The sequence below is a fragment of the Balaenoptera musculus genome, chromosome 18 (genome assembly GCF_009873245.2).
Source record: "Balaenoptera musculus isolate JJ_BM4_2016_0621 chromosome 18, mBalMus1.pri.v3, whole genome shotgun sequence".
NCBI lineage: Eukaryota > Metazoa > Chordata > Mammalia > Artiodactyla > Balaenopteridae > Balaenoptera > Balaenoptera musculus.
Window position 1 is genome coordinate 11,083,771 of NC_045802.1, and position 16,462 is coordinate 11,100,232.

Sequence of the window (16,462 nt, forward strand, 5' to 3'; positions counted from 1 at the left end):
TGGTTTATATTCAATTTAAACATGTTATAAAGAGCTTTTAGCTCTTTTTGAGCAAGCAAGACAGCCCTGTCTATTAATAAACTTAGGTGGAGTATCAGATTTCCAGGAACTAACAATATGATTATCTACCCAGAGACTTGGAAGGAACTAAATTCACAATGTCTGATGATTGGCATGTTTGCTGTCTTTGACATGGGATACTGAGCACATGGCATGGTGGAACACTAGGGGAAAAGGGCTCCTTTTCTCCACCAGCAACTGCTAACCTGCTTAGCAGCAAGCAGGGTGCCCTGAGCTGCCTTGTGAAAGAGAACCTGCTTCTCAAAGGGGATGCAGGGAGACGGGGGCATGAGATTCACAGGAAGTCAGAGCTTTTTTCTGAAGCCTTGGCAGTGACAGTTATGTGAATCACTGAACTGGCCACCATTATTCTTATTGATCGCCAAACCAGGTCTATTCAGCCTTCTAATAAAAACCAGATAAAGTGGGAGACCAAATCAGAATAAAAAGGAAGAGGAGCTGAAATGGTTGAGAATATGCATTATTATCCTCATAAATGACCTGACAGATATATATTAGCAGAGTAGAGTGAATGGTATATTTCTTTTTCCCATTTTCTTACATCAGAAAAAGTTCAAAATGGTATATCACAGACTACAGCATTGATATTGGTGGAACAAAGGCCAATAGTAAAAAATGACAGTGGGCTTTAGACCCTAAATCTCTTTATTGTCACTTCTATATTCTTAATTTTTCTTGGCCTATCTTTAAAATAAGATTACATGGTCCCACTAACACTTTTTTTTTTAATTAAGACTTTATTTTTTAGAGCTGTTTTATGTTCACAGCAAAATTGAGGGGAAGGTCTAGAGATTTCCCATATACCCCCTGCCCCTACACATGCACAGCCTCCCCTATTTATCAACATTCCCCACCAGAGTGGTACATTTGTTATAAGTGATGAACCTACCTTGACACATCATAATCATCCAAAGTCCACAGTTTACATTATGACTCACTCTTGCTCTTATATATTCTGTGGCTTTAGACAAATGTATAATGACATGTATCCATCATTATAGTATCATACAGAGTATTTTCACTGTCCTAAAAATTCTCTGTGCTCTGCCTATTCAGCCCTCTCCATCCCCCATCCCCTGGCAACCAAAGAATTTTTTATTATCTCCATAGTTTTGCCTTTTCCAGAATATTATATAGTTGGAATCATACAGTATGTAACTTTTTGATTGTCCTCTTTCACTTAATAATATGCAATTAAGGTTCCTCCATGTCTTTTCATGGCTTGATAGCTCATTTCTTTTTAGTGCTGAATAATATTCCATTGTCCGGATATACCACAGTTTATCCATTCACCTACTGAAGGACATCTTGGTTGCTTTTAAGTTTTAATAATTATGAATAAAGCTTCTATAAACAGGTTTTTGTTGGATGTTAAGTTTTCAACTCCTTAGGTAAAAGGAGAACCAATATTGGATCACACGGTAAAGTATGTTTCATTTTCTAAGAAACTGCCAGACTGCCTTCTAATGTGGCTGTACCATTTTGCATTCCCACCAGCAATAAATGAGAGTTCCTGATGCTCCACATCCTTGTCAGCTTTTGGTCTTATCAGTGTTCTGGATTTTGGCCATTCTAATGGGTGTATAGTGTTATCTCATTTTTGTTAAATTCAAATTTCCCTGATGACACATGGTGTGGAGCATCTTTTTATATCCTAATTTATCAACTACAGATAACAGGTGTCTGCTGAGGTCCTTGGCTCATTTTTTAATTGTTTGTTGCTGTTGTTGTTTTTGTTATTGTTGTTGAGTTTTAAGAGTTCTTTGTATATTTTGGATAAGATACTTTATCAGATGTGTCTTTTGCAAGTAGTTTCTCTCAGTTTGGGCTTGTCTTCCCATTCTCTTGACACTGTCATTCGCAAAGCAGAAATTTTTAATTTTAATGAAATCTAGCTTATCAATTATTTCTTCATGGATTGTACCTTAGTGTTGTATCTAAAAAGTCACTGCCATATTCAGGATTATTTAGGTTTTCTCCTATGTTATCTTCTAGGAGTTTATAGTTTTGGGTTTTACATTTAGGGCTCTCATATATTTGGAGTTAATTTTGGGAATGGGTGTGATGTCTATGTCTAGATTCACTGTTTTGCAAGTGGATGTCCAGTTTTTCCAGCACCATTTATTGAAAAGACTATCTTTGCTCCATTGTATTACTTCTGCTCCTTTGTCAAAGGTCTCCTGACTATATTTATGTGGGTCTATTTCTCGGTTTTCTCTTCTGTTCCATTGATCGATTTGTCAGTTCTTTCTCCAATACCACAGTGTCTTGATTACTTAAGCATTATAGTAAATTTGAAGTCAGGTAGCATAAGTCCTCCAACTTTGTTCTTCTTCTTCAATATCATGTTGGCTATTCTGAGTCTTTTGCCTCTCTACATATCTTTAGAACCAGTTTGTCAGTATTCACCAAATAACTTGCTGGGATTTTGGCTGGGGTTACATTGAATCTATAGATCAAATTGAGAAGAACTGACGTCATAACAGTATTGAATCTTCCTATTCATGGTCATGGAGTATCACTGCACTTATTTAGTTCTTCTTTGATTTTATTCATCCACTAACACTTTTTGGTTGCAAAAACCCAAAGGTGTAAGTAAATATGATGAGAAACAATATGTTTATATAATCTTGAAGTATCTCTCCACAGCATACTTTTTAATTTCAAAGGGCAAAATAGTCCCTTTAAAGTGGCAGACACTACCTTAAGTGATCAAAGTTAGCATCGCCGGTAGTGAGACATATCAACATTGTGATGCACTGAGAAGGACACAGTATCACTATTGTGATAGTCTTACTAAAATGCATAATCTGAATTTGATATGAGGAAAACACAGACAACCACAAATTGAGGGACTTTTTACAAAATAACTGACTAGTATTCTTCAAAAGTCAGGAAAGATAAAGACTGAGAAATTGTCCCAGATTGGAGGAGACTAAGAAATCAGGACAACTAAATGTAATGTGTGATCCTGGACTGGATCCTAGGTCAGAAAAAGGATACTAGTGGCGCAGTTGGAAAAATTTTAGTAAGGTCTGTAGATTAGTTAAGAGTATCCTATGTTACTTTCCTGGTTCCAATCATTATACTAAGATTACGTAAGATGTTAACATTTGAGGAAGCCAGGTGAAGAGTATATTGAAATTCTTTATACTGTTTTACTTTTAAGTCTAGAACTCTTTCAAAGGAACAGTTAAATTTTTTAATTAAAAAAAACCTGAAAATCTAGATATTGGATATCAGTGAAATCTGTGAGCATTGATGCATTTCTGAGAAAAAGAAAATGGAGATTTCAAAGTTGCTTGCATTTACATAAGATCAGTGGATAACTTGAGCATCTTGGCATTTTAATTAAAGAGAGAATGAGATCCACAGAGGCAGAAAGACAGACAGTGAAAGACATCCCACGTTGGTATCTCTCTTCAAAGAGAACCAGGGCTTCCACTTGGAGTCGCACCAAGGAGGTGATGACTGTCCTTGTCACAGCCATGTCTGTGCTAGAGAATCAAAGGCAGGCTTTTCTCTGATTGGTTGGGTCAGGCTGCTAATGAGGCAAAGGTCATGGATTGGATCCGCTCTCAGGGCCTGTGAGTGTCACTCTGTCTCTTGACATTTCTCTGATCACAGGGAGCCAGGTGTGACAGCTCGACTGCACCAGCACGAGGCTGGCTCTACTGTGGGGAAATAATGAAAACACACACCCTCCCTAAGGTCACCTTTAAACATAATGGACATACTTGAATAGAATCCCTGTTATCTAAATATGCTTCTAAAAATATCTGTACCAGGAAAGGGGTCCCTTATTAAATTCTCTTTCCCATATTAAACCTATAATTAAGAGACCTGCAAGGGTGAAGCTGATTGGCCTCTGACTCAATCTGCAGACACACAAATTCTTGTTACCTCTTTAGCAGAAGTATGTGCTAGCTTTAAAGGCATATACTCTGAGTTAATATCACTGAGGCAGCCACCAAAGTCCATAAAGAATGAGGCTGCTCACCTCGCTCCTGAGAGTTAGACATCTTTCGGTTTTCAGGTTCCAAAAATTATTGAGAAGGGGCTTCTAATAGCATGATTTTTCCTGAGTCTCCTGTGTTTATTAGGAGAGCTTTCCTGATGTACTTAGGATGCCAAACTGGAAGGTAAGCATGAAGGTGGAAAATTCTCAGTTCCAAGTATAAGTATGTTTTAGAGATAAAAGCAGCTAAGGAATTAGAATAGGTTTAAACATATGATTAAATTTTGAAATCATAAACACAGCAATTTGAAAGTAAATTTACTTGTGTGGTAAAGTTTAAAAAAAAAGTTTAAAAAAATCATAGGGCTTCCCTGGTGGCGCAGTGGTTGGGAGTCTGCCTGCCAATGCAGGGGACACGGGTTCGAGCCCTGGTCTGGGAGGATCCCACATGCCGCGGAGCAACTAAGCCCGTGAGCCACAACTACTGAGCCTGCGCGTCTGGAGCCTGTGCTCCGCAACGGGAGAGGCCGCGACGGTGAGAGGCCCGCGCACCGCGATGAGGAGTGGCTCCCGCTCACCGCAACTGGAGAGGGCCCTCGCACAGAAATGAGAACCCAACACAGCCAAAAATAAATAAAGAAAGAAAGAAGAAATATTAAAAAAAAAAAATTCATAGTAGGCTTCAGTCTCTTCCACCTACAGTTAGAAGAATTAAAACTATACTATGTGAAAAGTTATCCCCTTGAGATTCTTTAAATGTGAGAGTTTGTAAACATAAAATGGCCTGGTAACAAGGAAGTGCATTTGAAGGGCAGTGCTTCCCCACTCCAGCCCTTTCTCCACTGAGCTATGGATCTTCAGGTCCTCCCAGCACTTACTGGACAAGGTGAGGTTTGGAAATAAGCAAACAAACCAAAAAAAAAAAAAAAAAATTCTTTTAAATCCCTTTTGCTTCTCCTAATATCAGTGTACTCAATAGATGGCAGGAAAATGAGCTGTTTCACTAGGTTGAGACTTGTCCAAAGTGCCTCGTGATAACAGAAATAAAATAAAAACTAGAAACACATTCTCCATCTAAGATTTGTGAAACCACAGTCCACCTGCACTGGGTAGAGCTGAGGACAGCTACAGAAATCAATGTTAGAAAAACCAACAACTGTGGAACGGAAGGAGTAAAATCCCTCAAGACTCTAGAACCACTGGGTTGTAAATATTCTTAAAGCCAGGCTTATAAGACAAAGATGCCAGCCCATACTATGCTAAAATGGTCATGTCATCTTTAGATGAAGCAATTCCCATTCGGCCACTCCATCGTGATCAGGCAGACCTGAATAGACATCCCTGTGTTCCTTTTTATACACTTTTACTGTCCAAAGAATAGACTAATTTTACATTTCTATTGCCTGGTTCCTTTACCAGTATACCAAACATAAGAAACAAATAGTTCGAATTATAGTCCTCTCTGGAAATATTTATAAAAGTTTATCTCACTACACATATACATTTTGCAAGGAAAGGTGGGAGAAAAAAATTACCTACAACAAATTGGTCCATGAAATAAGATACAACACTACTGCCTCTGAGAAATGCACAGAATATGTTAAAGAAAAAAATTTTCATGACACTTAAAAAAACGGTGAGGTAGATTTTACTTACGACCTTTGCAATAGGTGTAAGAATCACTGCAGTGGGATTCTGCAGTAGGAGAGAGTGATCTGGCTCAAGTCAGAATAGAACAAGGAAAAGTAGGGATTTTACAGCCAAGGAGTGGGGTGTGTGTGGGTGAGGGTCAGTAAATGGAGAATTACTAAGAGGGTAGGATGATTATTGCTAAAGGAAGGCCAGGGTGATCAAATATTACCTGGGGGAAGGGGGTGGGGAGTGAGGAACCGAATCAGATATAAAGGATAATCAGATAGCGAGGATGGGGGATTCTGGCTAAACCAACTTAGCAGGATTCTTGCTAAAACTGGGCGATGCAAAGGCAAACACAGAAGCCCCAAAGTTGAGGCCTGGCTGGGAAGAAGATTCAGAGGAGCCTGACTAAAGTTTGGTCAAGGAGAGACACTCTGTCGATAATGGGAAGTTACCTCCTAGTGAGGACCTGGGCTCCCGGCACTGCAGGCTGAGCCACGAGGACACATGTGGAGGCCCAACTACTGTCTGAAAGACAGAAAAGCAGTGAGGAGCCTCATTCAGGGACTGCACGAACCCCTCCGAATAACTCACTTGACCTCTTTTTTGTACATGCTTGTACTGGGAAATCATGAAGAATTTCTTTTCACAGTTTATTCAGCACATTTGCACACATTATGTCATTTAAAGTAAAGAGTATGGTTATCATTTTACAAGTGAGAAAGCTGACACTCAGAAGCCGAGGTGGAGACACGGCCTGGCCTGCAGAATTGTCCCTCCACTCCCCCCTCCCGGAGGAGAGTCTGTTTCCCATCAGCATCCTCCTAACCACAGGCACACACACCATCTGCTCAGCATTTTCGCCTTCTGTGTGTGCAGGCACCTTCCATCACCTCTCTTTTTCTCTCAAAATCCACAAAACGGACATTTGCCCAAAGGGCCCCTATCAATCTCACCAAAGTATCACCTCAAACTGAATGCAAAGCATCCACTGCTTCCTAAATGACCATCTTAATAATTATAATGGCCCTGTTGGAGATAGAAGTGATTTTACAACTTTACTTTTAAACCACGGGGACCAACCAGCTAAGAGCTCACCTACAGACACAAGTACATATATTACATTCAAGCTTTGAGAAAACTCGAGAAGCATCAGGAATCCCTGATCAATTTTTAGTCTGAGTGTAACAACTCCATAATGTTCAAAACTCAGGGAACCACTACAGTCCATCCGAGGTTGGTTAAATCTGTGGATGCAGAACCTGTGGATACAGAGGGACGGCTGTACTTCAAAATGAAAACACCTGAACAAACAGCAGCTGAGAAAGAAAATTTCTCTAAACTCCCCTTGTTTTAACAGAGCTTTCTGAGAATTCAGCCTCCAGTGGGAGGGAGACAGAAGACTTACCCTCAGCACCTCGAGAATGTGAGAATTCTGCTGCCACAAATCCCCCTCCAGGGAACTTCCAGCCAGGAAGGAGAATGACCATTAGCACCAGCACCTGGAAGAGAAATGTGAAAATGTGTAACAAACCTTATCAGAACCTCCCACACTTTAACCACCAACACCCCCTTATTATGCGGATAGTATATAAACCTTTACCCCTGGCTGTTCAGAGAGCTTCTCCTTAGAGAATGCTGCCGCATGCATGTGTAATAACATTTTCTCCTGTTAATCTGAAGAAAATTCCAGATTGTCAATTAATTCTCAGGCCCTGACCGCTACCACTCAGACTTCAGTTAGTCGAGGAAAAGTTCTCCTGTCAGACCTCCAGCATCGCCAAGCCACAGACCTAACCCTGCTTCGCCTCACCTCCAAGATTCCTGTTATGAGAGAAAAATAAACCCCAGTTTGTTTACGCCACTATTGGTTGGGTTTTCTGCACCTTAAAGCAGAAAGGAGAGCTAGTAATTCACCCTGTTCATTCTTTTGAGTTAAGACACAAGATAACTGCTTACCCCCTGCTCCCCAGTATGATGGGAAAAGTCATAGTTCTGACTTGGGCCCCCAAAGAAGCACAAAAGAAAGTACAGCAACATCTGATCAGATCTATGTTCCAACTCCCACACATCCCTAATGCAGATCAGCTTCTCATCCTTTTTCTTTGAACAACCCATAGCAACTCTGGATTAATCTGGTAAAATGAACAAGAGATTTTTAAAACACTGCCATGGCTTTCAAAAACTCCTTTACCTATTGTTCAGAAAATGTTCAGATTCAGGGAAAAAAAAAAAAAACAACTATGTGTTTTCATAATTAAATGACACTCTCTTCCCCAGAGTCCTCAGTTTGCTGGGGATGTTTGAAGCGGTGATGGTAAAGGGTGGATGGAGAAATTAGAGGGAGTCCTTGGGCTGAATGTGTTCCTGGGAGAGGAGGCGGCAGAGGTGGGAGCAAGCGGAGTCATAGGAAAGTGCACTGAAAGCAGCAGGATGAAAGGACGGGGACGGTGAGCACCGCACCCAGACCCGTATCCCCCTGGGAAGGGTTCGTGAACTCTGAAATTAAATAGGAACTTGAACTACAAAGCCAAAACCTTTAAATTAACCTGGCAGTTGGCAAGACTCTAATAGAATATTTCCACATTTTAAAAGCTCTGTGAAAACTGTTTAAATCTCAGTATCTTCATCCACAAAATAAAAGGATGGGAATAAGTGGGTCCTAAGATTCTCTCGGCTCTGAGATCTTCTAATTCTATAATTTGTCTTCACAAGAGGATTCTGGCCATAGCTTTTTAAGTTAAATCCACACCTCTTTCTTCAGCCTGAAAAAGAAAGCCCATGAGTTTGAAAAAGAAATTCTCATATTATCCCCCAATGGAACAGCTAGTGCATTCACTTCTAGCCCCCAAATTGAGCCTCGTAAATCAGCAGGTTCAGTAATTCATTCCGTAAAATTTTTAAACACCCACCATGTGTCAGACAGAGACAGGGGTTGCATTCAGGATTCAAAGAGAGATAAGGTACAGCATCTGCTTTCAAGTTACTCAGTTTAGCTTAAGCCAACAATTTTTCCAAAATCTATTCCAAATATTATTGAATAAATGAATGAATAATTATTATGACTCTGTAATAATTATTCTCAGGAGAAGATTCTTCCTTCTTCTTAGTACCCTCTGAGGCTGGTAACATAAAAGAGAATATTCTTATTTCTCTGGCTGGGTGTTTGTGTCCTGGCACCCAATAGCCCATAACGAGGGTGTGGACCCATGTTTAATGAACATCAGAGCAGGGCACCCCTACCCATTCCAAATGCTTTCTTGCACAAACATGACTAAACCATTATGAAGGGTTAAGTATTTCTTTGTTGAAGGGCTCATACAATTTTTCCAAAAGCTGACAGAGTAGGGGAGTGAGGATGATGGATGGAATCAATTACTATGCCAATGGGCACCTCACTCTCTGGAACCTCAAAAGGAAGAGGCTCTTCTTTCAAAGGCGCCCCACATGGATGATTCGTTTTCTCCTCTCACTCCACTTCTTCTTGCTGTCTTTCCCCTTTAAGTTTCATCCCCAGCTATGACCTAACGTCACCGTCCACCCTTATCCCAGGATATCCCATACCCTCTAACAAATAATTAAGTCCCAGTACTCTGGTCAACTTCTGTTTCTTGAAAATTTCACAACCTCAGGCACCCAGCGGATAGCGAAACTTTCTCCCAGACACAGTTTCTGCTGGTGTACAAAGTGAAGAGAGGGTTTTCTAGCTCCACTTAGGAAATGATGAGCTCATGACCTTTGGATTTAGGTTGATGGTGAAGGGAGAGAAATAGCTTTCTCTCTGGGTTGTAGTGACTTTTATGCTAAAGTATCCAAATACAACAGCAACAGCTACCCCCTGACAAGAAATACAAGCAGGTTAACTTCCTTCCACTGGCTGTGTGTCCTTGTCCTAATAATATTACTTTAAGAGTTAGTGTTTACATTCATCCACCACACTGAGAATAAAGAGATATGCAAGCAGATACTGATAAACAGCCAGGAAAAGGAGTGACTCCATTTGATGAGAGCAAGAAAGACTTCAGAGATAATGTGACCTATTTCACTTGACATCTGAAGGAAGTTCACCAGGAACAGAGGTGGTATAAGGGTGCAAAATTTGGGGTCATATTTCAGGCAAGGGGAAAATATGGGCGAGGCACAGAGGCATGAATCTGTCTGGTGTGTTAAAGACATTAATAAAAGTTAGCCATTCTAAAAGTATTTTGGGAATCTTAGACCTCTAGCTTCCTCTCCGGCTGCTGTTCTATGAAAAGACTGCTGAAGTCCCACAGAACTTCTGAGAACTAATAATGGGAGACTCTGAGATGGTCCCCAGCTAACTTTATAAACATCCTCCCAGTGTTAAATGAAGCTGTCTGGAGGATAATAGAGGCAGAGTCAGAAAGGGAAGAACAAAGCCATTTGCAACAGTATTTGTACATTCTACGTCCCAAATAAAAAACAAGCCCCAATTCTATCTGTCATTCCATGGCTTCTTAAAGTGAGTAATTCAGTCTGATCCTTATTTTCCCCAAACCACATTTAAGCCAAAAAAAAAAAAAAAGTTATCACGGGGCTACTCCATAGGAAGCATGAGATCCTGCAAGGATAAAGTAATTACTAAGGTCAAGGAGTCTACAGTACAGCAGGATAGCAGGATGGGAGAGATCACTGAACTAGAAGAAAGACTGATAAGTGCCATAAGAAAGGTATAATCTAAGAAATGAGAGATGATGTCTAAATAGAGGCATCAGTGAAGGCTTCCTGAGGGAAACAGTAAGCAAGGTCATGAAGGCTGGGTAGGAGTCTGGCAGGTAAAAATGTAGAAAGAAGGCAGTTCAAGCAGAAGGAGTAACATGAGGTGGGAAAACCATAGACATGTATAGGGTGTCCAGTAAAACTTCTGGAGATGATGGAAATGTTCCATGTCTACACTGTCCAGTATAGTAGCTACAAGCTACATGGAGCTACTGAGCACTTTAAATTAGCTAGTGCAACTGAAGAACTGAACTTTTTATTTTATATAATTTTAATTAATTTAAATTTAACTAGCTACTGTGGAAATAAACAAAGACCAACCAAATGAAAACAGGCTAAGGCTCTTTACTCAGAGTTTGCTCTAACAAGGGAGTCAGTCACTGTCAATTTGCACTCAGCATTTTGCAGAGACTCAAAGGCAGGTAGAGGAGCAGGAAAGCTTTATAGTGGAAAAAAAGGGAAGGCTTCAGGTGTGCCCTGACTGGAGCCCATTGGCATGAGGAAGGTGTAACTATTTAGCAGTGGGGCAACCTATGAGGTTGGTTAGGGGTACATCGTTGGCTTTCTCTGATTGGTCCTAAGTTGGAAATAAGGACAAAAATTAGAGACACTGTCAGTTATGAGTCAAATCCTGGCTTTGGGGGACTGTTGTTGCAGGGGTTATTGTTTCACTTCCTGGAGTGTTGCTAGGGATAGCATTCTGACTTCCTATAAGTGTGACATATAGATAGCAGGCTGGTTACTGTAGATCATGGGTTGGTGTTCTGGGCTGTCTGCTGCAGACTGTGCGTCAGAGTTCTATTTTCATATGAGGTCTCTCATCTGTATATTGATTCGTTCTCTCACCACTAATGGCTAGTGGCTACAGCATTGGACAGTGCAGTCCTGTAGCAACAAGAAATCCACTTTGGTGGAATACAGGATGTGTTTCCAGAAACAGTAGGAAATAAGGCTGAGAAGAGAGATAAGACCAGAATGTGGAAACCAGGGTGCCAGTCTAAAGAATTTGTATTTGTTTTGATATAGAGATAAAGTATCATGGAAAAATTGAGGGCAGGAAGCTACATGATCACAGCTTTGCTTTATAAGGATTAATCTAATTTTAATATGTAAAAGGGAGCTGAGAAAGAAGTTACTGGAAACAGGTCAACATATTATAATAGTCCAAACAATAGGAGGTGAGCCTGCAGGATGCTGGGAACGTGGATGGAAGGAAGTGAGCAGGGGCAAAGATAATTTGGATGTACTACATGGAGTTCTTGAAATCTGATTGGATATGAGGAATTAAAAGAGGCCTGCCAATGACTTTTGAGCCCAGAGTTGGTAGAAGATTATAGATCTTTTAAGGACTAAGAAAGTTAGGAAATAGCAAGGTTGGAGACTAGGGCAAAGAGGGGGAAAATGATGAGTTTGGGTTTCAGACTATCAGCCTCAACATATTGAAAACAAAAAGTAGGGAAAACAAATCGGAAGAAACCAAAAGAAAATATGCCTTCAAACAAGAGAAAGAACCAAAAAAAAAAAATGAATAAATAGATACGCCAATCAGAAATTCCATTATTTTATTCAATAAACAATTATGTATTCTATATCAATCCACAGGTTATGCTTGAGGCACAGTTTTCAGATAGTCTCAGTTAAAAGAGTTCTGTTCAACATTAGCAGTAATATCAGGAGTCTTTTTTGTTTTTAGAAAAAAGACCTGATTTGGTTCTCTGTTCTGCCTGAGCTTTATTAGTTAATTAAAATAAACAAATCTAAACAAGCATTCTTAGTAACATGCTCTGTTATTAATTAAAACAATCTGTATAAGAAGAGGACCCCCCCCCCCACTCTTTTCAAGAGATTGTAATCAAGGAAATATTGGCTTCACAGGAGAGACTGAGTGCTCATCAAGGCTTTGGGGTCAACTAGCATCTCCTCTTCCTGGTTAATCAGTCTGACTTGGTTCACAGAAACTTTCTTTTCTCATCTCATTGTATTATTTTTCCTTGGTGCTTTTGTGTCAAAGGATATTCAAATTCAAATGCACCAGCTTCCTGAACAGGAGACACCTAAGCAAGCAGGACCCTTCCTGCTACCCACTCCCCCACAGCTGTCATCCTTCCAACATCTCACGTGGAAACTGATCAGTGAGGGGTCAGCTAGTTCAAAGACAAGTGACAAGATTGACAAAGATGCCTCCTCCCAAGTGGCCACCACTGTGTGAGACCTCAGAAGCCAGAGACTCTTGTTTGGTTCAATGCCACCTATGAGGTCCCTCATACAAAGGGGACCCTCATACCACTTTTGCTGAATGAATCACTAAAACAAAAAAGGGAAAAAAAGGCTGGAAAACAAGGTGAAAAACCTGACGTATGCTACATCCTTGAGGATCATTACATCACTCATTCATCATTCATTACTCATCATTTAAGCACTTGCTGAGTACAGACTACAGGTCAGATAGTATACTAGCTGGGTGCCTGAAAAACAGAGATAAATACTATACAGTCCCTGTCATCCAAAAATACATTAAATTAAAATCTTTCTTACCTATGTTTTCATGTAAAGTTGACAACATATCATGCTTAATTCCTATGCTGTTTAATGCACAGCACTGCACTTATACTCAAAAATCTTTATTGGAAAAAAACAGTGTTGAAGGATATCACTGTCTTTTCCCAGGAATGTCAGGCCCATTCTGTTTGTCAGCTCTCTCACTTCAGTGGTTTTTAACAAGAAGATTTGATTGAAAAGGTAAAAACACAACTCAGCTCTTTTATACCCAGAAAGTAAAGGCACCGGTTTAAAGAACATGTCTTCTAGTCTCATATCAAAATCCAAACAAGCTAAAAATCAAATATAAGTCTTTTATCTCAATAGTTCTCCCCTAAAAGTAAATCTTTAGAGACCAGATTATATAAGTTCACTAACATGAAACTTTCCGGTGTAATTTCTTCTAACTTCATCTTACCTTAAACCAAGATCTTCAAAATCAAATCAAAACAAAACAAAAAACTGGACGTTTAATCAATTGGTATCAAAAATACATACTTTAAGGAAAGTAATAAAGATACATGGATGAAAACAAATGCAAAATAATAAAATTGGGGTCATTTATCTTCAGTTGCCTTTTCTTTCCACATTCTGAATATTTCACAGATAGCAAAGCATTCATAAACAGGATTTGGTTTGAATCTGTCACATTTTTAGAGCAATTTCAGTTATCACTCGTGTAATATATGCTAATCTGGAGTTGAATATGGCATCAGGTGTTATAAATTCTTGTTCCCAGCCTGAAGGAAAGTATTAATGAACTGCAGTTCTGATTCCCAAAGCCAAAGTAAACTATCTCACTGCTGTAGTGATCTAGAAACCAGTAGTTCTATTTGAGCATTTTCAAAACTCCAAAGGAGTCTCTAAAAATGGGTATCATTATGAAGGCAGTGACCCAGTGCCATCCTCAGTGGTAAACTTCTCTCCCTGGGATTTTTGCCAACCTGGCAAAAAGATCAACACAACATTCAGACAGATTTATTTCCAACAGACAAATAACTCATGTATGGGAAAGTCACTTAATGCTATACTGAGCTCTCAGACTCCTCCTCATCACTCTGCTCCCTCAGATTGCATTTCTTGGAAGCAGAACAGGCCTTAAGGGAAGTCTCCGAAGCCCTTGGATGCTCCTTCTGCACCCTGCTCTACCCTTCACAGTGCTCTGCTTCCACTCCCTTGCAATCCCATCATATGAATAAATGCTTATCTAGCCTCCTAAGGAATGAGGTCAGCACTTTCAGGAAGTGGCATGCCTGACGAGGCCAAGAGAAGTGGACGTTGGGTTCCTTCTCATTTCAAAGAGACTAACTTTCTGAAGGTTTCTGGCAAGTGAAACAACACAAATTAGGCTAATGTAGTCAGAAAGGAGATTTAATCAAAACACACCACGTAGCTCACAGAATCAGGAAGATCATAAAACCAGCCTGGAGGATATACACATGGAAAAGATGCCCTCTTGCATAGGAATGAACCATCATGAAAACAGCAACAAAGGGATTGGAGAAACAGCCCACCACTCCCACCCCCTTAGACTAAGATTGCCCAGCTAACGTGGACCCTGATTCCTTTTGGCTGCATTCACTGTGACCCCAAACCAGGGTGGCTCTGATATCCATACCAATCCCAGAAGAGAAGTACAGCAACAGTATATATGTCCAAGATAAGGCCCATGAGGGTTGTTCTGCGGATCTAAAATGGAAACTGACATACTGACCAGGCTCAGAATTGAAGTTGTTCAAGGCACAAGGAAGTCCGAAGCAGAATTAACAAAGGCTGATAATTCATAAACTTGAAGCAAGGGAACCCAGCTCGTCCTTATTCTTGATTCAGCAGGGGTTCAGGGGTATAAGTTTTATGCAGTAAAAAGAGCAAATACTGAGAGCATGTCTGATTGGCAAGCGTTCTGTTGAGGTGGGATTTTGGGAATTGGGGAGATTTTCTAACTGCTCTTCAGGTACATGTAACAGTCCCTGGTTGGCTGCAAGGGGGCAAAGTTTCAATTTAGAGGACATTTCCATAGAGAAAGGATTGTTCAATGTCAGAGGCAGAGGGTTTTCTGTTCTGACCATTTTGTGGAACAAGAGTGGGTAGAGGAAGTCGAGGGGTGCTTTTTACAGCAATGGCCCTTGTGGCAAGCTGAATCCCAGGACAGGCATTTTCTCAAAGTCTAGGAGAAAAACTGGGTCAGGAACCAAGGGAGGCCCCGTGTGGCACAGATACAAACTAGAGAAAGCAGGTGCAGGGTAGAAGTGACAATTGTTTTCCAGCAGCTTTCTGCCATCTCAGCTGAGTTTTACTAGTCCAGCCTCAGAAAGAGCAGCTATCCACAGGGGAGTCTGGGTTTTCAGATATCCTGAGTGCAATATTTCCATCACTGGGATTATGGGCTTCTGGTCATCAGAACTGCAGATTGCCTTTGCACTGTGTTTTCCTCTATAGAATCAGACTTTAAGAACTCCTTGACACGAAAATAAGGATGCTACACAAAACATGTACTATGGACTAAATGTGTGTGTCCCTGCCCAAATTCATATGTTGGAACCCTAACGCCCAATGGGATGGTATTAAAAGGTGGGGCTTCGGGAGGTAATTAGGATTAAATGAGGTCATGTGGGTGAAACCCTCATGAATGGGATTAATGCTCTTAAAAGAGTCATGAGAGAGATTGCTTCCTCTCTCTGCTTTCTGTGACATGAGGACACAGCTAGAAGTCTGCAACCCAGAAGAGGGCTCTGACCAGACCTCGACCATGCTGGCACCCTTATCTTGGACTTCCAGGCTCCAGAACTGTGAGAAATAGCTTTCTATTGTTTAAAAACCACCCAGTCTATGGTACTTCTGTTACAGCAGCCATAACAATGTCATGAATATAACAACATGTTTAGACTAACACATCAGTAAGGCTACCATTAAAAGGATTAAAGACATTGGGCAGCCCCTGAACCTGATCCAACAATGCAAAATTATAGGATTCTTCTCCAAATTGGCCCTACAGCACTATGTTTTTCAAGTTAATAGTTTACCCTCTACCATTTCCTCCTATACCTATACTGCTGTATGTGTGTATATGTGTATTGTGTGTATGCGTGCACACTGGAATTGAGGATCAAGGTTGGAATGAACAGAAAGAAAAGAAAAAGAGGAACTAAGAGCTTTAGAAAATAGCTGGAAAAAAGTCTGTGTTTTCTACATAGCCTGATGTATATTTTATGTAAATACACATACTTGGCTCCTATTTAGTTTTCAGTAAAAACCAAGTGATGACCATCACCTTTAACATCCCATTAGCTTTCTACCATAGTCCTTACGAAATTACCCAGTCAACGTTCTCATGCAAAACTTATCTTAAATGCTTAGTACCAATCTCTTTGATTAATTGCCTCCTACAAATGCAAAGAAGAGAAAAATAAAAGTTGTTCAACCTGTCCATCTGTTTAAATTAAAATTCGAACTCTGGAGGAAAGAAGTAACTAAATAAAATACTTATCACACTGAGAGCTTTAAATATTA

The 16,462-nt window shown here is 40.2% G+C and overlaps 1 long non-coding RNA gene across 2 annotated transcripts in view; it reads right to left on the reverse strand.

Annotated features, from left to right (window-relative positions):
• LOC118883943 overlaps positions 1–16,462 on the reverse strand; it is a 326,143-nt gene that overhangs the window by 72,568 nt on the left and 237,113 nt on the right. For both annotated transcript variants that reach the window (XR_005017142.1, XR_005017143.1), the window contains exon 5: positions 7,083–7,176. This is a non-coding gene — a long non-coding RNA (uncharacterized LOC118883943). The remainder of the gene's footprint in view (positions 1–7,082; positions 7,177–16,462) is intronic.